At 37.4% G+C, this 23,322-nt stretch overlaps 1 long non-coding RNA gene across 5 annotated transcripts; it reads right to left on the reverse strand.

The window, feature by feature from the left end:
• Positions 1 to 2,622: 2,622 nt before the first annotated feature.
• LOC120096628 (uncharacterized) lies at positions 2,623 to 18,118 on the reverse strand. Of its 5 annotated transcripts, none has more exons than XR_005493317.2 (3): positions 17,971 to 18,118; positions 9,966 to 10,081; positions 2,623 to 2,993 (listed from the first exon to the last, which is right to left on the reverse strand). It is a non-coding gene; the product is annotated as an uncharacterized LOC120096628 (long non-coding RNA). The 5 variants fall into 5 exon arrangements; XR_010057556.1 differs by having other exon boundaries at positions 17,787 to 18,100; XR_010057553.1 differs by adding an exon at positions 16,479 to 16,922 and having other exon boundaries at positions 2,623 to 12,259; positions 17,787 to 18,100.
• Positions 18,119 to 23,322: the final 5,204 nt, after the last annotated feature.

The raw sequence follows: 23,322 nt of genomic DNA on the forward strand, positions 1-23,322 counted from the left end.
ATTTGTTGCCTAAAGAACTTAAACCTTTTGTTGGTAAATAGAGAAACGTGAAACACATAGAGGATGATGTATTGTGAGGTGAGACAAAGTACACACATAGTACCATTGTAGAATTACATTAGGTATTTGTCCATGTATTTACTCTCTTAAGTTTACCACCAATCCTCTGAGGTAAACAAGGTAATAATTGCTAAGTCACACTCAAGACACTGAAAAGGATTTTCAGGGTGTTGTTTATATTCAGAACCTGAAAGAGTAAGAGGTAGAATTAATATTCAGACTTATACCTTATATTAATGATACATAAAATCCATTTACTACATTCACACAATTCCATAAGAGACTGCAACACTTCTCAGATCTAAGAATCCTCCTGTAGGGCCAAATGAGCTCAGTAAAATAACATGAGATTCAGGATCAAGTCTTAGCTCTGTTACTTAATCACTTAGTATCTTGTGATTACTTCAGAAAAGCCAACACTGACCTTACGTAAAATGAGAATCTAAGATATTAGTTTGCAGTTAGATTTTCTCCTGGTGCAGTTTACTCATGTATAGCCATTCATGGTTTTTATCATATTTTTATTATTGTTGTTTATTTTGTTTTATTTTTGCACAAATTATTGTATTTGACATGTAAATACATTTTCAAAACAGAAGGGTAGGGCTAACAAGATGACTCAGCAGGTGAGAGCTTCTGCTAAAACTTATGGCATGTAAGACTCAGAAATAAAAGTAGATTCCTTTTTAATGTGCACAGTTTAAGGAGAGAATCAACTCTCAAAACTTTACATCTGTGGACACTCTCAGCTAACCGCTGGACTGAGAACAGGGTCCCCAATGGAGGAGTTAGAGAAAGGACTGAAGGAACTGAAGGTGTTTGCCACCCCACAGGAAGAACAACAATATCAACCAACCAGGGACTAAACCACCAACCAATGAGTACATATGGAGGGACTCATGGCTCCAGCCACATATGTAGCAGAGAATGGCCTTGTAGGACATGAATGGGAGGAGAGGCCCTTGGTCCTGCAAAGGCTTGATGCTCCAGGATAGAGGAATACCAGGGTGGCAAGACAGGAGGCAGTGGGTGGGTTGGAGAGCATCCTCATTGATGCAGGGTGAGACGGTATGATAGGGGCTTTCTGGAGGGTAAACCAGGAAAGGAGATAGTATTTGAAATGTAAAAAAATATATATATTTAATAAAAGAAAAGAAAAAATAATTACCTCTGACCTCCATACACATGCCATCTGTTCTAGTTTCTTCTCTGCTGCTGTGATAAGCACCATAAACCAAAGAAACCCAGTAAGGAACGGGTTTATTTCAGCTTATATTCAATCTACCACTGAAGGAAGCCAAGGCATGAGTTCAAGGCAGGAACCTAGAGACAGGAACTAAAGCCTAGACTATGGAGGAGTGCTTTTTACTGGCTTTCTTACCCTAAGTTTTTAAATTTCCTTTCTTATACAATGTTGTTCCACTTGTCTAGGGCTGCCATTGATCACTTCAGGCTACATCTTTATGCATCAATTATGAAATGCCCAAGAGTCATGAGCTACTCCAATCAGATGGAGATCATTTTTCCACATATGCCAAGTTGAAACCGGGATTATGTACTACACTGTGCCACACATGTACACGTATAGACATGCTCACATACACATATCCATGGAATAAATAAAAATAAAATAAATTTTAAGAACCAAATTTATATAGCACCAATTTGAATGGATTGGTGTTGCCTCAAAGTCAATGGCTTTCCTCCAAATGCCTTCATTTCTTGTTTATACTTGATACAGACTACATACCACCTATGGCCTTTGTAAGCTCATGCAAATTTGGTCTAAATGCTTCTCTGAGAGATTGCTATCTCTCACATGTCTGTCCTGCTGTAGCAAGAAAATAAACTCTTACTTGTCAAAGAGTAAGGGAAAGCCTTCACTGAACCCCATCTGTGTTTCAGGGAAAAGTGAATTGTACTTCAAAGATGGTGGATGGGACTCTGGCCCTGGAATAGATCTTCTGGGAGTTTTCTAGTAGTCCACACACCTCATGGGATCCAGATTTCAATCCATATATTAATAATAATAATAATATAATAATAATAATAATAATAATAATAATAATAATAATAATAAAACCTAGAGTTCATTCATTGGTTTTCATCTTTTTTTCTTAACAAGATTCTACTTTAGGTAAGTGGATTGTTTTGATTATTTTCTTTTTGTCAATTTTAGATCTGTTTTGGTGAGAACATTACACAAAATGTGTTTACTTGGTAATTCCAGATATGATATGAATATTAATATATAATAGAAAATCACACTGAGAGAACTCTAAATCTTCAATGTTCACCACAATAGGAGGGCAGCCCTTTCATTACACTGCACACAAACAAGTGTAAGTATACACTTTGATTTTCTGAGAATTCAATCTCCTCATTTATTATCGGAAACATCTGAGAGGACTTAGATACTGTAAGACTGTTCAAGTAAATGTTGGTTTAATTTTATAGGCAATAAGCCACACTACAGACAATGAGTTTTTCTATAAAATTAGATCTGCTGGTTATTGCTCAAAAGTTAACAATAATAGATGATAATAAACACATTGGTAGGAATTCTCAAGAATACCAAGCAGTAATTTATTTTAAAAAAACTAAATTTATAGCTTTTTTGCTTTCTTGTTTAATGTGCCTGGTTTTTTGCTTTTCATAGACTAAGGATATTTCAGAAAATATTAGATGCTTAAGGTCCTCGTCTTCTCATTATAAGCACTGTCTGATGAAAAGTCGCCCATACATCAGGGGGATGTCTGAGAAACATTGTGGTCAGATCATGGTCAGGGGTCTCTCTTCAGGAGAACCTGTTGAATGAAGCATCTGGTGTTGTCCTCGCTCATTCTTCATTCCGTCATTCTCACAGTCAACATCAGCAAAGCATAGGTCTTCCAGCTTAAGTATTTGTTAATGAACTCAGTAGGGCTCCTTTCCTGGACTCAAGAATATAGAAAGACCACACCCATCACTCAGCAGTATCTTATTTATTTCCCAAAGATACTAAACAGTACTGTGACAGTTAACAAGATAATTACCAAATTCCTTTAGATTTTTCCCATGGTGCAGCTGTGCTCCAGACATAATCACATCTCCTGAAGGGCTACTGCTTGTTCACAACCGTGTGTGTGTGTGTGTGTGTGTGTGTGTGTGTGTGTGTGTGTGTGTGTGTGTGTAATACTTGGGTATGCAAGTCACCTACATTAATAATTGAAATGTTGTTGCATAAAATGCAACAAAAAATTCCCTCATACCAATTTCCTTTAATTTTTCACACTACATTTGGCAAAAGAAATTGTATTTTACAGGATGAAAAAAATATTCGTTTCACCAATTTCTAATTGTATGTAGTAGATCCAGTTAAAGGAGCTATTTTTCCCCATAGCCAGATTTGTGGGCCATGGGAGAAAGTGACTGTATAATGAAAAATATGTAGCTAAGATTCATTTTCATCCTGTCCTTGTAAACATTCATTTGTGCAAATGTATATTTTCCATACAGAGAATGCAAATCATAAGTGCTATTCTGCTCTATTGGGCACAGTAAATTTGTGTTCTAAAAAAGTCCCCTAAATACATAATTTTCTACCAGCCAGGACTATCTTATTAAAAAGTCATTTTGGTTTACTGGATATTCCTTGAAAAATAACACTTATTAAATAACCAGCATCTCATTGGGCTGAGAAGTTTTTATTTTTTCTTTTTCTTGTAGCATAGGGACAGAAGAAAGTAGCAGCATGTGCCTCAGGTTTCCCAAAGTGCTTTGCAGCTCAGTATCTACCAGCCTCAAAAAGGCCATATCGTAATAGTCCCTCATCGAGATGTAGGTCTGTAGGTTGACAGGACCTTGGAAATTGGAACTACCATCTAAGCAGAGAATATTCCTGTCCTTTGAGGCTTTTTAACAATTACAACTTTGCTTCTCATGAAGATGACTGGACTTTTCATTTCAGTTTATTTTATGTCAACTTAATATAAGTCCATATGTTGGAAAAATCAAAAATATAACTATGAATATATACAAAATTATAATAATTAACAAAACAAAATATATTAGACCTTGGTTGTTCCTTTGTAGCTGAAACTGGTACATAATATTTTTCCTTATATTTAAATAAACACTGGTTTATTTAATATGATGCACTTATGGGCTCCCAGAAGATTCTCACTACTTGTGTTAATTACCATGTAGTTACCCTAAATAGCCTTCTGTATCTGGCAGTAGATCAGAGTATATGTGCAGAATCAATATCTGGACAGAAACTATAACCTCAAAGGAGTTCTTCATATCTACTACAACATGGCCACACTTCCTAATAGAGCCACTGTCTGGGCCAAGCATATTCAAACCATCACAATAACTCTTTTGTTTTGTGTGTCTTGACTTAATTAAAATGGCTTTCTAACAGTTTTGAAGCTTCTAAGGCTTGTTGTCACTCACTCTAAATATTCTCTATTTGTATCTTTCAGGGTATACACAGTCCATTCATTTTTTATTAAAATGAAAGAAGTTCAAAATGATCATTAACTAAAATGAGAAGAGATTTCAATGTATTCATAATAGACGTTTCATATATCTGGAAAGCTTGGCTGATGTAAATTATATTTATTTTCACATCTAAACAACTGTACTTCTTAGTGCTCCTATCCAGGTCCATTTAATGAGTATTCTATAATCTCCCTAACTTACCTCAATATTTTTCCCTGTCTGTCATGGTAATTTTAATTCCTTCCATCCACTTTGATACTTATCATAGATTTCTTACACTTACCAATGCTTGCTCATGTTCAAACATAGGATCACTAATAGTGGACATTTTTTACTCAGGATCTTAATTCGACTGCCTTCTCATATTCCTTATGCAGGTTGGTTACAAGCCAAGAATAATGATACCACTAAGAATAATTATATTCCAATAATAACTATTATCCTATATTTAATCAATAATAAAGAGGGAATTTGGCACAGGGCCATTTTAATCTCTACCATTATAATTATATTTTTCTGAGACATTATTTTGGCTTTATTTAAACATTTAACTTTAAATCAATTTTTACATTTCTAAATAATATAATGATGACATATCACTTAAAACATTACATTAAAAACTGCTTCCTGAAATCATAATTTGTAGATCAAATTATTTACATTTAATTAATTTTGTTTAACTATTCCCACTAACTACAGTAAATGTCAGATTGTGCTTATTTATATTTTCTGCTGAAACCCAGCACCTAGAACTAGGCCAAGCACAGTATAATTGGTACAAAAAAATGAGATTTATCCGTTCAGTAAATTGAGAAATCCCTGTTTACCTTTTATGTGTTGAGAGTCAGTATTAAGCAGCACATGATTCATGAAAAGCTCTGAAGCAATTTAAATACCATTGAGCTTATCTTTGCTCTCATGTTCTGGCTAGTTAAATCAGCTGGGAGGTTTACTGCAGTCCATAGGTGGTTGGTTACATAGCAGTTAGGGCTGTGTTTAGACACAGTGAGCTTCCCTGAGCATTTAAGGCAGATCCCAATCTTAGTAACAACTCCTTTCTCCTTTGTTTGATTTCACTTTTTAATTTCACTTCTGTCTGGTGACCTACATTAACCTATCTCGACTCTTTGCTGCTTACATATGAAACATTTTTTCCAGTATAACAATAATCGCATTTACGTTTGTCTTTGTGTCTTTTTGGTATATGCAACTTATCATGAAGTTATCTATATTTGATTTAAGAGCAATTTAAAAATCCCCCTTTGTCTCAGTAATTAATATATCATTTGTCTTCCTGGGTTTTGTGATTTCCTGAGATGGACTGACATTATTTGTTCTCATCTCTAGTCCATCAGTTTCATACTCTTCGGAACACATACTTGGGATTACACTTTTCTATAGTTCATTCATATTTGTTGCTATAAATATGTCCCATGTTAACTTGCTGGTGTTTTCTTGCTAGCTGAGAAATATTGCTCTATATATCTTGCCATTGTCTCTTCGCACTTGATAGGTTTTATTTTTACATTGTTACTAAAAATGTGAAAACGTACTTGTCTTTTGACAGTTCTATTAATTCTTAATTTCAAGAATTTCTCAGTTTACACATATTGCCATGTACTCAGCACACATTATTCCAGCTGCTATGTTTAATTTGCTGTATTGTTGCTTTAATAATTATAGTTTCATTTAGTACTTTTTATGAGCCCACTGAAGGGATATTTTTAATGATTTTTCTTTCTTACTTGTAAAATATACTTGGCTTTTAAAATTATTTTAAATTTTATTTTTCATGCGTGTTTTCCTTATATGTGTGTGTATCTATGCAACACTTGTGTACTTATGTCTATGGAGTAGAGAAAAAGGAATCAGTTCTTATACAACCTGAGTTGCAAGTGGCTTTAAGCTGTTGCGTGGGTGCTGGGAATCAAACCAAGGTCATCTGGAAGAGCAGCGAGTATTGTTAACTACCAAGACATCTGTCCAGTCCCTAATTTGTTTAATACTACACTAATCATGTTAAGCAAGAGGTTAGCATCTAAGATTTCCATACATGCATGTAAAGAAATCTGATCATATTCATCCCCCTCATTTCCTTTTCTTCAGTAAGACTTAAAATGTAGACATCCACCAAAACCACTTGTCCTTCTTACTAACTCCCAACTTAATTCAAGGACCTCAGAATTGTTTCCTGGCTATTCCTAAAGATATCTGGATACTATACCAGTGGTTTTCCCTTCTACATTTATTTATCCCTCTTTATTTTCTTTTTGACCTTTGGCTTATTGCAGTGACTCATGTCCTTATAACTGTTTGATTTATTTACTTTGTTTGATGCTTAATGATTTTCTATAGTTTGTAATGATCAAAAAATATCATAGAACCCATGCTGCTAAGATAATTTTTATAGGAGATAATCCTGTTTGGAAAGAATATTACTCATATGTATGAATCTAACTTAATGTTAAACTGTCATACATCTATTTCAAATTCTGGAATATTTAATTAATTTGTATTTTCTACAATTATTACCAAGGTAGACTTCAATAAATTATGAAATATATATATAGACATCCATATATATGTTGTAGGTCTGTTACATATTAGCAATCTGCTCTTTGATAAGAAAGATTCTTTCATATTAGAGCATTTATCTTTTCATTCGTATTGTTGTTTCTGTAATGGCATGAAAGTATGTATGGTTATTATTTTAATAATTATATATTACATATACTTAAATTTATTTGTTTATGAAATAGGTACCTGTTTATTTTAGGATAGTCAATATGTAGCTGAGGATAATATTAAAGTCGTGACATATTGCCTCTCTGTCAAGCGTGCTGAGATTACAGGTATATACACTGCCACACCCTATGTATGCTATACTTAGGATTTCCCTAGTGCTTCATTCATATTAGGTCTGCATTCTACCTGTAGAGTTACATGCCCAGAATAAAATTAGTCTTTCTCAAGTACATACATTGTTTATTTTCTACTGATTACTATGAAGAAAATAATATTACAATTAGAAGTTGTGAAATAGATAAATTGTTCATAATCATTAACAACAGGCAGAGGAATAAATACAGTTGCTCTGATTAACAAGAAAGAGATGAGTGGGCCCGAAGAGCTCAGATGCCAGCATTAGCTGTGAACTACAGAATGGCTGCTATTTAGGATGGTAGCTGAAATTCATTGGAAGTCATAAAATGAGGAAAAAAGAAACCAAATCTGTGAATTAGTCATGTATGGCATCAGGCATCCAGAACCTAATATATGAGAAACAAGGGCAAGAATGTCAACTCATTCTTAGCTGCACAGTGAGTTTGAGGTCACCATGGGATAATGAGACCCTGCTACATAAACACGAACAAAAGGGACATAAATATAAAATATTCCAAATTTAACTATTACAAATTACAGCATAAGTTAAAAATGACATATTCTATCAATGTTTAGCATCAGAGATGATAGAGCCTTATAAAAAAAGTCATTATGAATTAGCTACACTCATCATTCTTCAGGAAATGCTGAAATATGTGAAATAAATGAACATACTAGACATTGAAGTAAGATAAACAAGACATGGAAAAACAAATACTGCTAGAACTTCTTTTAGGAATGTAATAAAATAGTTTTGCCCTTTTACAAGTAGAGTACAATAAGGGTTGCCCCAAGCTAAAGACAGGGACAAATGAAGAGATAGTGGTCACCAAATATAATTTCGTACTTGAAATCATAAGAGAAAATCCAACGGATTCAGTTATCAAGTGAACTAATAAATAAACAAAAGCAAAATAATGGAAAAGAAAGGTAAATGTTAAATATGCGAAGGCAGACATGTTTATCGACTGGCTTTGATTAATTCAGTATGTACCTATTTTTACTGAATATTTTTTTATTTACATTTCAAGTGTGATCACCTTTCCCAGTTTCCTGCTCATACACCATATCATCCACTCTCCCCTGCTTCAAGGAGGGTGTTCCTTCACCCATCCACCTACCCCTTCCCCACCTTCCCACCCCAACATTCCCCTACACTGGGGGTTCGAGCTTTAGCAAGACCAAGGCCTTCTCCCCACACTGGTGCCCAACTAGGTCATCTTCTGCTACATATGCAGTTGGAGCCATGAGTCTGTCCATGTGTAGTTTTTGGGTAGTGGTTTAGTCCCTGGGGAGCTCTGGTTGGTTGGTATTGTTGTTTTTATGGGTTGCAAGCCCCTTCAGCTCCATCAATCCTTATTCTAATTTCTCCACTGGGGACCCCGTTCTCAGTTTGATGGTTGACTGTGAGCATTTTCCTCTGTATTTGTCATGCTCTGGCTAAGGCTCTCAGGAGACAGATATATCAGGCTCCTGTCAGCATGCACTTCTTGACATCATCAATATTGTCTGCGTTTGGTGGCTGTATGTATATGGACTGGATCCCCAGGTGGAGCAGTCTCTGAATGGCCATTCCTTCAATCTCTGCTTCAAACTTTGTCTCCATATCCCCTCCTATGAATATTTTGTCCCCTCTCCCTTTAAGAAGGACTTTGGTCATCCTTCTTCTTGAGCTTCATGTGTTTTGTGGTTGTACATATGAAACCACAATTCTATATCTTTGATACCTATCTCAAATAAAGTTGTAGGTGTTCAAGTTCTTGTAGTTCTTTAAGGGAGAGTGTTCCACAGAAAAAGATAATAAGAAACAAGACTAAAGGTAGAAAGAAAATAGACATTCTGATGAGAGGAGCTGTGTTTTGGAGAGAGCTGTTGGTCTGGTAAGGAACTGAAGCCTCCAGAGCCAAGAGCCAGCTATATTCAGAGTGGTATCATGGTGGAGGCCCTGAAAATGCTGTATCAACTATTACCCAAGTAAAAACCTGTCTTGACAGAAAAGCATCCAGCTCAGCATTTTGTAAGTCACTGACCTACAAAAACAGTGAGCTAATATTTGATTATGTTAAGATACTGGGGATAATTTTTATATGACATGTTGGCTACTTTTGGTTTTGCTGTCACTAAATTCCTGGCAAAAAGCAACTTAAAGGAGAATGGCTTTATTTGGGGTTGTAGAGTGAAGGGCTAGGTTACCAAGAGAGATTAGACTATGATAATCCTCAAAGCCTTCTCCTTGGGAACACAGCTCCTCAAGTCAAGCTTCCTTTTCTAGGGATTTCCTCAATCTTTCAAAGAGGATCACCATTTGGGGACTAAGAGATGAAACATTTGAATGCCAGGTTTGCTTCACAGCTATACCATAGTATACTACAACGAATATGTGTTTACATGTCTTAGTCAGCTTGGCTTACCCTAAGAAAATGGCAGAACAGGGAGCTGATACAGCATTGGTTTATTTTAATTAGCTTTGGAGCTGAGATGTCATAGATGAAGGGGGAAGCAGGCTCAGCAAACCTTTAACCACCTTCCCCAGTTACCTTGCAGGAGATTGCTTTCTTCTAGTGTTGTATGCACATGAGAGGGTAGAGAAGATAGCACCGAATCATCTGTTCACACAAGGATAAAGGCTCCATTCTGTGGGCTTCATGACATCCTGTAAGAAAAAATCTCCAAATTCCCTATCACTCTGATTAGGATTCAAACATAAGCGATTCAAGTGTATGACTATGTCTCAGGTTGGGGGAGCATAATCGAATCTATACCAATACAAGCAAAACATGAGTATCTGTGTGGATGCATAATTATCAGTTGTCAAAAGTTGAACTCCTTGCAAAGCATCAACAATGGATTTTAAGTTTGTGGCGCATCCAACCTGGGTACTTATCTTCTAAAATCTATTGACATCTCTTCCTAGAAAATGCTTGTCCTCTTTGTCTTTTTCCACTTTTAAGAACACAGAATTTATTTAAAATTATAGAGAATATAATTCTGTTGCTTTTCTAGTCAAAAATATTTTATGGGCATCTTTCCAAGTGGGTGCAAAAACACAAATATGCATTGAATTTTGCACAGGCGGCAGAGTGTCTTGGGTCATGAATCACCACCCTTTGTATAATGTATCTGGTATCGATGAACATTTAGTTTCCTTCCATTGCTTTGATTAACAAAACAGAGATGGATCCCCTTGCACATTCATCTCTGCAGTTCTGTTAAATTGCAGCCTCAGGAAATGTTTCTCAAAGTGTGATGGCTCTCTCCTCACAACAGACCCAACATTTCAAATGATTTATCTTCCTTTTCTATTTGCAAATTATATGCTCCACTTTTTCCTGAAGTGTGCTGTTGTTTATTCCCACACACCAAAACCAGAAAACTGTGTGAAGCCCTTTCTACCTCACCTCAAACCCATCTTTCTCCTGTTGTCTAACTTACTGCTGTTGTTTATTCGGGCAAAACTAATCCATGCTTCACTGTGTCTTCTTGTAGCATATTGTAAAATATGAAACTCAGTAGAACACTAGGTTTACTTTTAGGGTAGAGGAGCTTTGTCTCTCTCATCTTTACTCTTGTGTGTATAAATTAACTTGAATTGGTCTTCTTCAGATGACTGAAAGCAAGTCTACTGCTCCTCTGCTCTCCTTCAAGCCTTCTTTCCAGTCGTAGTCAGGACTCACCAGCTAAAAATGAAAAGCATCTCTCAATCTATCTCTCTTGGTCTCTCTGTCTGTCTATCTGTCTCTGACTCCCTCTTCATTCTTCCCTTTCCTCCTTATGCCTTCCATAGGATCTCTCTGAATCCTTGTTTTTAGTCTTTCATACTCTGAATTTCTGTTTTTTTCCTTTTTCTTCTTTTATTGTATATTTTTATTTACTTTTCAAATGTTTTCCCTTTTCAAGGTTTCCCCTCCAGAGACCTGCTATCCAATCCCCATCTTGATGCTTCTATCAGGATGCTCTCCTACCCACACATTCCATCCCGCCTCCGTGCCCTGACATTCCCCTACAGTGGGGCACCAAGTCTTCACAGGACAAAGGACCTATCCTCCCATGAATGCCCAACAAAGCCATCCTCTGCTATATATACAGCTGGAGCCATGGGTCCATCCCTGTGTACTCTTTAGATGGTGGTTTAGTCCCTGGAAACTTTGGGAGGCAAGTCTGGCTGGTTGGTATTATTGTTCTTGTAATGGGATTGCAAACCCCCTTCAGCTCTTTCAGTCCTTTCTCTAACTGCTCCATTGGGGATTCCCATCCTAAGTTCATGTTTGGCTGTAAGCATCTGCCTCTGTATTTATCAGGCTCTGGCGGAGCCTCTCAGGTGACAGCTATATCAGGCATCTGTCAGCATGCATTTCCTGGCTTCTACAATATCGTCTGGGTTTGGTGGCTGAATATGGAATGGATTTCTAGGTGGGGCAGTCCCTGGATGTCCTTTCTTTCAGTCTCTGCTCCACACTTTGTTTCTATATTTCATCCTGTGAGTATTTTTCCCCATTCTATGAAGGACTGAAGCATCCACATTTTGGTCTTCCTTCTTCTTGAGTTTCATGAGGTTTGTGAATTGTATCTTGGGTATACCGAGCTTTTGGGCTAATATTCACTTATCTGTGAATGCATACCATGTTTGTTCTTTTGTGATTGGGTTATCTCATTCAGGATGATGTTTTCTAGTTCCATCCATTTGCCTAAGAATTTACTCTGTATTTCTATATTAACTTTATAGCCTTGTTCTTTATTTAAAAGGGTTTTGATTTCATCAGGTCTTGTCTCTGTGGTGGAGAGATGTAGAAGGTTTGCCAAGGGGATTGAACCAGATTAACTTGGCTGGATCCTTTTAATAAACACAGACAGACAGACAGACACACACACACAGGGAGGGGGAGAGAGAGAGACAGAGAGAGAGAGAGAGAGAGAGAGAGAGAGAGAGAGAGAGAGAGAGAGAGAGAATTTATTAGAATGGCTTACAGGCTATAGTTCATCCGACTCAACAATGAACAGTAACTGTCTATGTACAGGAGGTCCAAGAACCTAATAGTTGTTCAGTTCATGAAAATGAATGCCTTAACTGGTTCGACATATGTAAGGATTCCAAAGAAACAGGCACTAATGCTAAGGAATCGATAGACTTGCCAGTAAAAGTGAGAGAAAGTAGGCAAAGAAAGCAAGTTTTCTTCTCCCATGCCTATTCTATAGATGCCTGTAGAAGATTGTTCCAAGTGAAGTTCTGTATGAGCGAATTAGTGAGCAACAACTGAAACCACAGAATCCTCCAGATTTTGGGTTGCACCAATACTACACATCCACTTTTATGTTATAAAATGTAACACAAGGTATTTGCCCCTGTTAATAGACAAAAGGATAAGGAGAAGGGCTGAAATGTTAGATATAATTTGATATTATGTGTTTAGCATGGAGTTCTTGTAGAAGCCAGGAAACTTGAAAGAGACCATTGGGTAGGGAATGGCTTATGGATAAATGGGAGTAGAACTTAGGTTCTATGAAGGCAGAGCAGAGAAATATTAGAGATACCAAGATTTAAGCAGGAAGGTGTGAGGAATAGGGAAAATATCAGCCAAGAGTGGAGGGGGGCTTGATTTCAAAGAAAGTCATATAGAAACCTACTATGTGACCAACTAAAGTATAAATGGTATATATGTAGAAAGGAACGAAAATGCCTGTAGGGCTGAAAATACTACTACTAAAATCTGTAGAAGAAAACCCCAGTGAGGGTGGTGAACTACTTCCTTAGTGAGTGACTAGTCAGAAAATTCTCTGAGGATACCAAGAACCATATGGACTTTTGCTATTTTTCTGGGTTGCCCCATTTACAGAAGATATATCATAAATGGTAGAGAAAAATCAAGCTGTAACTGAGCTGTGATCTTTCACCCTGCTGGTTTTCTTAATCCCAATACATTCTCTCCTAGTTAATTTTATTTCAACTTGAACCAAGTTACAGACATTTGGGAGGAGGCACTCTCAAATGGGAAAAGATTGGACTGTAAGTGTGTCTGTTGAACACTTTCTTCATTAAATATTGACAGGGAAACCAGTCTATTATTGTAGGTGATCCAAACTTGGGTAGATAGTCTTGACTTATAAGAAATCAGGCTAAATAATAGGTGAGAAACAAGGAAGTAAGCATAGGTCCTTTGTGGTTTCTGCTCAAGGTCCAGTGTCCAGCTTCCTTACATGACTTTTTGACTTTTCTCAGTCATGGAGTATGACCTGAGAGTTGTAAGATGAAACAAATCCCTTCATTCCCACTTTCTGTCATGATGTTTATCACTCACATAAATTATGAATAACACAGGTTCTATGCAGGTAGCTGGGTACAGGGGTACTAGTAATCATACCCAACTATGAATCCAACTATAGCACTAACTTGTCAGGCAAAGAATGCCCAGTAGATAAAATAGTGAAACTATTTTTATGAGGGTAATGGAACGCCCTTCTTAGATTTGAGTATTACACCACAGGGGAAAAAGCTATCTCTTGGTCTATAGACCTGATCAAAATCCCATGGCTAGGGGAAAACATAGGCTTCAATGAGAAAATGTATACTATGCTTTTGACTAGCTAAATTGCCATAATGTCAAATTACCTTATAAATATTAACATTTATACCCTCAAACAAATGTTTAATGTTGCCTTATTCAAAGAAGTCTCACTTTCCAGTGAATGGTGACTAATGTACTCATAGGTAAACACATTGTTCAGGATAAGTGACAGCTCGGTATTCACCCCTAAAGCAGTCATTTAGACTGTTCCCTCAGAATCTCATGGAACAAAGTGAAAGAGGAGAGGAAAGAATGCAAGTTACAGTAGATAGAAAGGCTGTGAGAGGCTATCTTCTGAAAAAGACAATGCCATTGCAATGACCACTCTCTTCTAGCTGTGGATACATGCACTGCATCTGTTCAATAATAAGCCTGTCACCAGTCAGGTATAGATGGAAGTGAGGGATCTTGTGACTATATCTTCATCACTGAACTATTACATATTCTTGCTATATCTGAGGGGTGTGGTTGATGGTCACTGGCTTCTACTATGTACTCACTGTTGATCACACAAAGCTCCGGGTCACAAAACTAGAGGTCATAAATCCAGGAAAGGTAGTAGAGAGGGGTGGGCCACAGGTATGGGAAGAAGATAAGAGGAAACTGGAAGTAAACAGAATGTTTTCATACATTTATGAAATATTAAAGAACAAGATCAGTTAATAAAAGAAAACATGTTTAAGTAGGTGACAATATTCAGCAAGTTGAGTTCTATTGATTTTAACCTCTTCAGATGAAATCAAATAATATGTGTACTTTGATGATAAGCACTATTCATATGTTGTAGATGTGATAGAAATGATACAGGTGTCAATTATGATATGTATTCCCACGAAATACAATGAATAAATAAATATTTTTAAAGATATCTATAAAAATAATCTACTGAGTTAAATTTATGCTATGTATATGTGGTTGCATATATATGCATGAGTTCAGGGTCATCCACTTGAAGTTATTGAGGTAGAAGGAACCACAACCCTGAAGAAAGTCTGACTCTCCCTTCCTCAGGAGCTACCAATGATCAATAGCTCCTCAGCTAGTAAAGAGAGCTCTTGAGCCCATTCTTTTTCAGGGTTGTAATGTTAACTGTCTAATTTCAAGTTTGGAGGGTGTGGGATTTGGAATCTTTGAAGATGTTTGTGTGGGTAGGGAATATGATCAAATTACAATGTATATATTTATGAAATTTTCAGAAAAATGAATAAAACATTATATGTACTGAAAATATCTTTGAAGTGATGTATGTGGTATTAACTTATCAGAATGGTCAGTAGAATGTCTCTGATATATGTTTGTGTGAGCATGTGTCTGTCTGTGTGTGTGAGTGCCTGTCTGAAAGCAACAGTTTTCCTGCCTGACTGCCTACCTTTTGTTTGTTTTGCATTTTTGCATTTGGTTTAAATACCATTGTTCCTAGTTATTTTCTTCATAAGTATGAATTTCACCAACATCATGAATACACAGAGAAGACTTCTATCTGTAATGCTTAGGAGACTTCTGCAACAATAGTTTGAGCTCATCAAATGTTCATGACATGAGTAAAGTTGATTATTGGCTTACTCAGACATATTTTAATGACACTATCTAAACACTCTCTTACAAGAAGTTGGAAAACTTGAGCGTGCATCCATTCCTCCACTGACAGATGGTAGAATGTGAGAGACACACACCTTTTTGTTACATCTCTTCTCCTCCATTTTAGAAACAATATCCTCTCAGTACCATGCCCTGCCATGAAGTTGCTCTTAACAATAACTTGAGCTCACTGTGTCATCTCTTATCCTCTAACCTGTACCTCCTTTTACAGTGAGATATGAACTGGGCAAATATCACTTGGGCAGTGCAGCTTTATGCAGCTCTATGGAACAGATATCTCAGCAGAGATGGAAAGCTGTGTACAAGCTTAGTTATTGAAAATCCTCCATCCTTCCTACCTTAGAATGTTGTCATTCGTACGGATGAACCATCTGGAGATGAACTACTTGGAAGTGTATTAGAAAGAAAAATATAACTGATTTTATGCCTTCAGCTTCCCATGATCTTTTTGCTCTATGCAATGTTTCTAGGAATTTCATAATTTCTCAGAATTCTGCTTCAAAATAATTCATATAAATACAACTGCCTGCTTCCTAAAGCTTTCATGAACATCTATATCCCCTGCTACAAATGCTTAACTACTTCTCCTTGGCTGTGTTGAGGAAGGAGACGAAAGGGGGTTGGAGATTAATTCATTGCTAGGAACTATTCCATAGTTGTGTCCAACATGGAGTTATAGGAAAAGGGGAGAATGGTCTCTAGAAGAATTCTGGCCTCTGGGGAACCCTTAACATTTCAGTGCATTTTTAATTGGATATTTTATTTATTTACATTTGAAAGGCTATCCCCTTTGAAAGTTTCCCCTCCAGAAATCCCCTATTCCATCCTCTCCCCCCCACTTCTAGGAGGGTGCTCCCCTCCCCAATCCCAGCATCTCTGCCCTGGCATTACCTTCACTGGAGTATAAAGACTTCCCAGTGATGTCCAACAATGCCATTCTCTGTTACATAAGCAGCTAGAGCCATGGGTCCCTCCATGTGTACTCTTTGGTTGGTGGTTTAGTCCCTGGGAGATCTGAAGGGTCTGGTTGGTTGATATTGTTGTTCTTCTTATGGAGTTGCAAAACCTTTCAGCTCCTTCAGTCCTTCCCTATCTCATCCATTGGTGTCCTCCTGCTCAGTCCAATGGTTGGCTGAAAACATCCAACTCTGTATCAGTAAGGTTCTGGCAGAGCCTCTTGGGAGACAACCATATTCGGCTCCTCTCAACAAGCATTTCTTGGCATCAGCAATAGTATCTGGGTTTGGTGGCTGCATATGGGTTGGATCCCCAGGTGAGACAGTCTCTGGATGGTCTTTCCATCAGTTTCTGCTCCACTCTTTGTCCCTGTATTTCCTTTAGACAGGAGCAATTCTGGGTTAAACTTTTGAGACGGGTAGCTGGCCCCATCCCTCAACTGCGGGCCATGTCTAACCTTTGGATATGATTTCTACAACTTCTCCTTCTGCTTTGTTGGTTATTTCAGCTAATGTCATCCCAGTTGGGTACTAGGAGCTTCTTGCTTCCCTGATATCTGGGAGTTTCTGTTGGCTATCCCCCAGTTCCCCATCCCCCATAGCAACATACCTCTGTTCAATTTCCTAACCCTCTGTCGTCCTTCTGTGTTCTCCCACATCTTATCCTGCTCCCCATTTTCCTTGCCATTCCTCTCTTCCTCCAAAGTCCTCCCACCCTCTACCTCCCATAATATTTTGTTCCCCATTCTAAGTAGGACTGAGACATCCGCACTTTGGTCTTCCTTCTTCTTGAGCTTCAGATGTTCTGTAAGTTGTATCATGGGTATACATAGCTTTTTTCCTAATATCCACTTATCAGTGAGAACATAGCCTGTGTGTTCTTTTGTGACTGTGTTAACTCTTTCAGGATGATAGTTTCTAGTTCCATCCATACATCAGACAGACTGACTGAGATAAACATCTTACATGACAGCAGATGCTGGCGAGGATGTGAGGAAAGAGGAACACTTCTCCATTGCTGGAGAGGATGTGGAGAAAGAGGAATACTTCTGTATTGTTGGTAGGATTGCAAGCTGGTACAACCACTCTAGAAATCAGTCTGATGGTTCCTCACAAAATTAGAAATAGTTCTACCTGAGAACTCAGCTATATCACTCCTGGGCATATACCCAAAAGATGCTCCAACCTATAACAACAACAAATGCTTGGGGCTGGGGATTTAGCTCAGTGGTAGAGCGCTTACCTAGGAAGTGCAAGGCCCTGGGTTCGATCCCCAGCTCCGGAAAAAAAAATAAATTAAAAAAAAAAAAAACAAAAACAAATGCTACACTCTGTTCCTAGCAGCCTTATTTATAATAGCCAGAAGCTGGAACAAACCCATTTGTCCTTCAACAGAGGAATGAACACAGAAAATGTGGTAAATTTACCTAATGGAATACTACACAGCCATTGAAAACAATGAGTTCATGAAAGTCGCTACTGATGCTTCTTAACTCCAGTAAGAAATGGCTGAACTTGCAGGCCCCATGACTCCTTGTTACATACCAGCAGTGCCTAATTCAGTGTATCCAGAACAGTTATTGTGTGTAATCCTCTTGTCCTATGACATCACAATGCTCACTCTGCTTTATTCACAAGCTGAATATTCTTGCAGTGAACTATTCACCCTTCCACTGCATCATCCCACTCTAATGTGTTATTTGGGGACTCTTTTATATCAGTTGAAATTTCACAGTGGTGGACAAAGGTAGGGAATTGATATAGCAGGATCCTGTAACACATCTCTTACAAGTTAATATTTTAGAAAAAAATGGTCAAGCCTAGTAAATGAGAAACAAAATCATTTAAATTTCCATTCAACATTAAGCATGTAGTTTTATATTAGGTACTAATTACTCTTAGTATTGTGTTGGCTGGTCATAATAATCATCAGCAATAATCTAATTTTTAAAATCTTACACACAGCTGTGCTAAATCAAAGATCTTATTTGCAAAGATAGACAAATAATCAATATTCTTGATAATTGTAATTGCTAATATTTCAAACTGATATAGTGTGAGTAGGTAGTTCATAGTGAGATAAATGTAAGATTTGGAATTAATTGGCTAATACTCAATTGACCACCTAACTCATCTGCAGTCATATATAAAGTCCATCATATAGTCTTCACGGTAACTTTATACTTAATATTGTATCCCAGGAAGTTGTGAATGGATGTTCACACAAAAATATATTGAAATAAGGCTTGTGAGATGGCTCGTTGGGTAAAGCATTTGTAGCCAAGCTGGATAACCTGAGTCCCATCTTGGAAATTGCTTAGTAGAAGGAGAAAATAAACCACTGCCAAATGGTGCCCTCTGACGTCAACATACATGCCATGGTTAAAGGGTACACATAAACAAACACACCACACACCACACACACACACACACACACACACACACACACACACACACACATACACACACATATGCAATTAGGTTCTTAATGAATATAACTGGTTACAGAATTACACGTGACTTCTAATTCATTCTGGTCATGATAGTTTGAAATCCTGCACGCAGGCTGACAGAAACCGGATGTAGATCTCTCCTGAGAGAAACACCCAGAATATGGCAAATACACAGGCGAATGCCAGCAGCAAACCACTGAACTGAGAATGGGACACCCGTTGAAGGAATCAGAGAAAAGACTGAAAGAGCTTGAAGGGGCTTGAGACTCCATATGAACAACAATGCCAACCAAGCAGAGTTTCCAGGGACTAAACCACTACCCAAAGACTATACATGGACTGACCCTGGGCTCCAACCTCATAAGTAGCAATGAATAGCCTAGTAAGAGCACCAGTGGAAAGGGAAGCCCTTGTTCCTGCCAAGACTGAACCCCCAGTGAATGTGATTGTTGGGGTGAGGGCAGTAATGGGGGGGATGGTGAGGGGAACACCCATAGAGAAGGGGAGGGGGAGGGGTTAGGGGGATGTTGGCCAGGAAACCGGGAAAGGGAATAACAATCGAAATGTAAATAAGAAACACCCAAGTTAATAAAGATGAAAAAAAAAAAAAACAAAGAAATCCTGCACCCACCACACTTGGTAAGTATCATATGTCAAAGCTTGGGATGGGAGTATGTTGGACCACAGTGAAACAGGTCTTCAATCTGCAATTCCCAGACAGATCATAAGACAGATCATCAGACACTGCACTCTAGCAGGAGAATCACAAGCAAGAACATTGACAAAGAGCTCAGTAGCCCATGCCTCATCGCTGAGCTGACGGGACACTGTTTCAGTTTCTCATGATGCTGATGAAGGAAAGAATATTTTCAATTCATTCTTTGCAGTGATTCTTCCTGTGCTTAGAGCAAGTGTCAAGTACAAGTTATATCCTGAGATATAGCATGCACAAAGACAGTGTTAGCCATCGCCACCTTGTGTTTCACCACATGGAATTATCAGTTCTAGTCTCTTTTCTTGGGTATTATTTGTGATACAAAATCTTGCTCTTTAGGTCAAGTTTGGACACTAAGGCTTTCCTTATTGAAGGAAGAAACTTTCTACATAAAACAAGGCAGTAAAATTCAACTTGGAGCGTCATTCTCTCCTAAGATCTGCTGTAATTTTTTTTAATAAAACTGGGGATTTACAGTTGCATATAAATTGCCTATTATGATATAACCTTACTGCTACATTTGTCTTACAAATGCAGTTCCCGACACAGGCCAACAAATTACCTTCCTTTAAATTTTATTTCTCTTTAAACTAGGTATATAAAACTACCACAATAAAATTCTGTCCGTTCGTGGAATTTTAAGTGGAAAACTGAATTTTTCCACCACCAAATCTTGATCTACCTTGTTCTCTCAAACCACCTGTTGTTCATAAGCTTTGTGCAAAGCACAGGTCTGTTAACACCTCTCCAACGAGCACCTTTCAATTGTTCTAGCTCAAACTAATTATATAAACCTAGTCCTCAAACATAACCACGAGGACCCTCTCCTTAGCACTTACACCAAATAATCTTCCAGTATGTTTGCACTTGTGCCTCACCCAAAGACAATAGACTCTAAGGTCAGAGACAAGACTTCATTCAACCCCTCCTCTTCTCACTGGTGTTATGCATGTAAAAACACAACATTCCAGTGCTTTCAGGTCTAAGCAAATAGAAATAAAGTTCATTTTATAGGAAACAAAAAAAAACCTAATGTTTACAAAGCCAATAATACATGCTGGAAAATTATATATATAATTTTATTTATTTAATTATATATGTAACTTAATTATATATATATATATATATATAATTTTCCTCACAGCAGGAGTTTTCCTTCTGTACATAGGAACAATGTAAATGATTCCAAGGGAACATATTTACATTGATCTGGATTGACCAATAATTATTTCCTCCTAATTCTTATTGTTTCTTTGGTTCACCACTAACAGTTCCCTTATTAGCCTCTGGCTAAGATAGAATAGTGGAGTTGATCCCTTTGTTAAAAAGGTCCCTGAATTTCACTTCTACTCTGGCATGTGGGATTTCAGAAGCTTTTCAACAGGCTATTCTGTCTTTAATAGAGTGACCAATATTTTCTTTAAAAGGACACATCTGCCAGAAATCATTTTGCCTCAAACAAGAGAGAAACACAATGGGTAAAGTCTCCAAGATGTGACAATCTCACAGGCACGCTAAGAACATTCAGGATCTATCACAGTCAACTAAGCAGAATTTTAAAACAGGAACCAGATACATATAAGGCATGGGGTTGTGAAACACAGCGATTATCTTCTCAATGTTAGCTGAAAATGCTTCCGAGAAGGCAAGAATAACATGATCTTTCATGTGAGAAAGGGATCCACAGCCTGCACATATCCAGAAAGGAGGCTATCAGGAAAGCTGCATTCTCTGCATTAGTAACGATTGGGAACTGGAGGGGAGCCTGCCCCAGACCATGATTCTTCTCAATAGTACTTTCCACAAGTGTCTTAAATCATAGGTATTGGTCATTTTAATGTTAAAACAAAATTATTTCTGGAAAATAATTATTGTTCTAATGTATACCTCTGCTTTTCAAAGAAACTTACTGGAATAAAGGACATATATGACCAAGACAAACATAAGAATTTCCATCCCTTTTTGACAAAGTTGTCCTAGTGGAAGTTTATAATGACTGAGGATTCAGAAAGATAAAAAAGCAACATTTTCATAGACTGATGGCACAAAACACAGACAAATTTTTTGTGATTTTGTTTTATAAATTCAGGGGTCATGTGACTTCAGTACTAACTGTTCCTGCCAAAAGCATCGGTACAGATGGGAATATTAATTTGCTTGACCAGATGGGTGACAATGTCACTCTGAAAGGTGGTTCCAGTAGGCTGATCTGACTTTCACCATCACCGAAATTGCCCCGCTAATGAAGTATGTTTGCATTTGTGGCTGTCAATTGGGACCTCAGTCACTGTAAATCATAAGGAAGTCAGGATGCAGTGCTGGAGATCCCATGTAAAGCCTCATTGGGACAGTGAGTTTCACGGAAGCAGCTCACTGAGATCTCATTCCAGAGTCAGAACTATCAGTACAGGTAAGATCAGTTGCCTACTTCTGCTCTGTTTAATGAAAGAATTTGAATTAAGAAACATTACACTAAGCATCATTTAAACATAGTACATGACTGAAATAGGATTCTGGAGCTTAGGAATGCTTGTCCTCAGGTTCTTTTTCTTTTTTTTTTTCAAAAGTTACGTTCTCATACACAGTTAGTGCAATTGTTAAAGAGAAACTCATTGATTAATATTGTTTCTAAGTTCATGTTGTGCTGTGACTTTCTCCTTATATCTATTCAATATTAAAGTTCTAGCTGGAGCAATTAGGCAAGAAATGGAAATCAAAGGGATACAAATTGGAAAAGGAAGAAGTCAAGATATCACTATTTGTAGATGAAATGATCGTGTACATAAGTGAACCAAAGAAAAAAAATCCATGAGTGAACTCCTACAGCTAATAAACAACTATAGCAAACTGGATGGAAAAAAATTGACCCAAACAAAGCAGTAGCTATCTTCTACTCAAAGGATAAACTGGCTAAGAAAATAGGCAAATGACCCCATTTACAATAGTCACAAATAATATAAAATACCTCGGTGTGACAATAACCAAGCAAGTAAAAGATCTATATGACATGAACTTCAAGTCTCTGAAGAAAGAAATTGAAGAAAATCTCAGACGATAGAAAGATCTTTCATGCTCATGGATTGGCAGGATTAATACTGTAAAAATGGACATCTTGCCAAAAGCAAGCTACAGATTCAATACAATCCCCCATCAAAATTCTAACTCAATTCTTCACAGAGATAGAGAGGGCAATTCACAAATTCATCTGGAAAAACAAAAAACCCAGAATATCAAAAAACATTCTCAACAATAATAGAACTACCATCCCTGACCTCAAGCATATTATAGAGCAACAGTGATAAAAGAAAAAAAAACAAGGTATTGGTACAGAGACAAACAGGTAGATCAATAGAATAGAACTGAAGACCCAGAAATGATCCCACACACCTTTGTTCACTTTTGACGGAGCCGAAACCCTCCAGTGTAAAAAATGATAGCAATTTCAACAAAAGTTGCTGGTTGACCCATTCTTATTCTTTGTACAAAACCCCAGTCCAAGTAGATCAAGGACCTCCACATAAAACCAGATACAATGTATCTAATAGAAAAGAAAGTGGAAAGAACTTTGAACATATTGGCATAGGGGAAATTTTCCTGAACAAAACACTAAT

This window comes from Rattus norvegicus, chromosome 14 (assembly GCF_036323735.1).
Source record: "Rattus norvegicus strain BN/NHsdMcwi chromosome 14, GRCr8, whole genome shotgun sequence".
In the NCBI taxonomy this organism is placed as follows: Eukaryota; Metazoa; Chordata; class Mammalia; order Rodentia; family Muridae; genus Rattus; species Rattus norvegicus.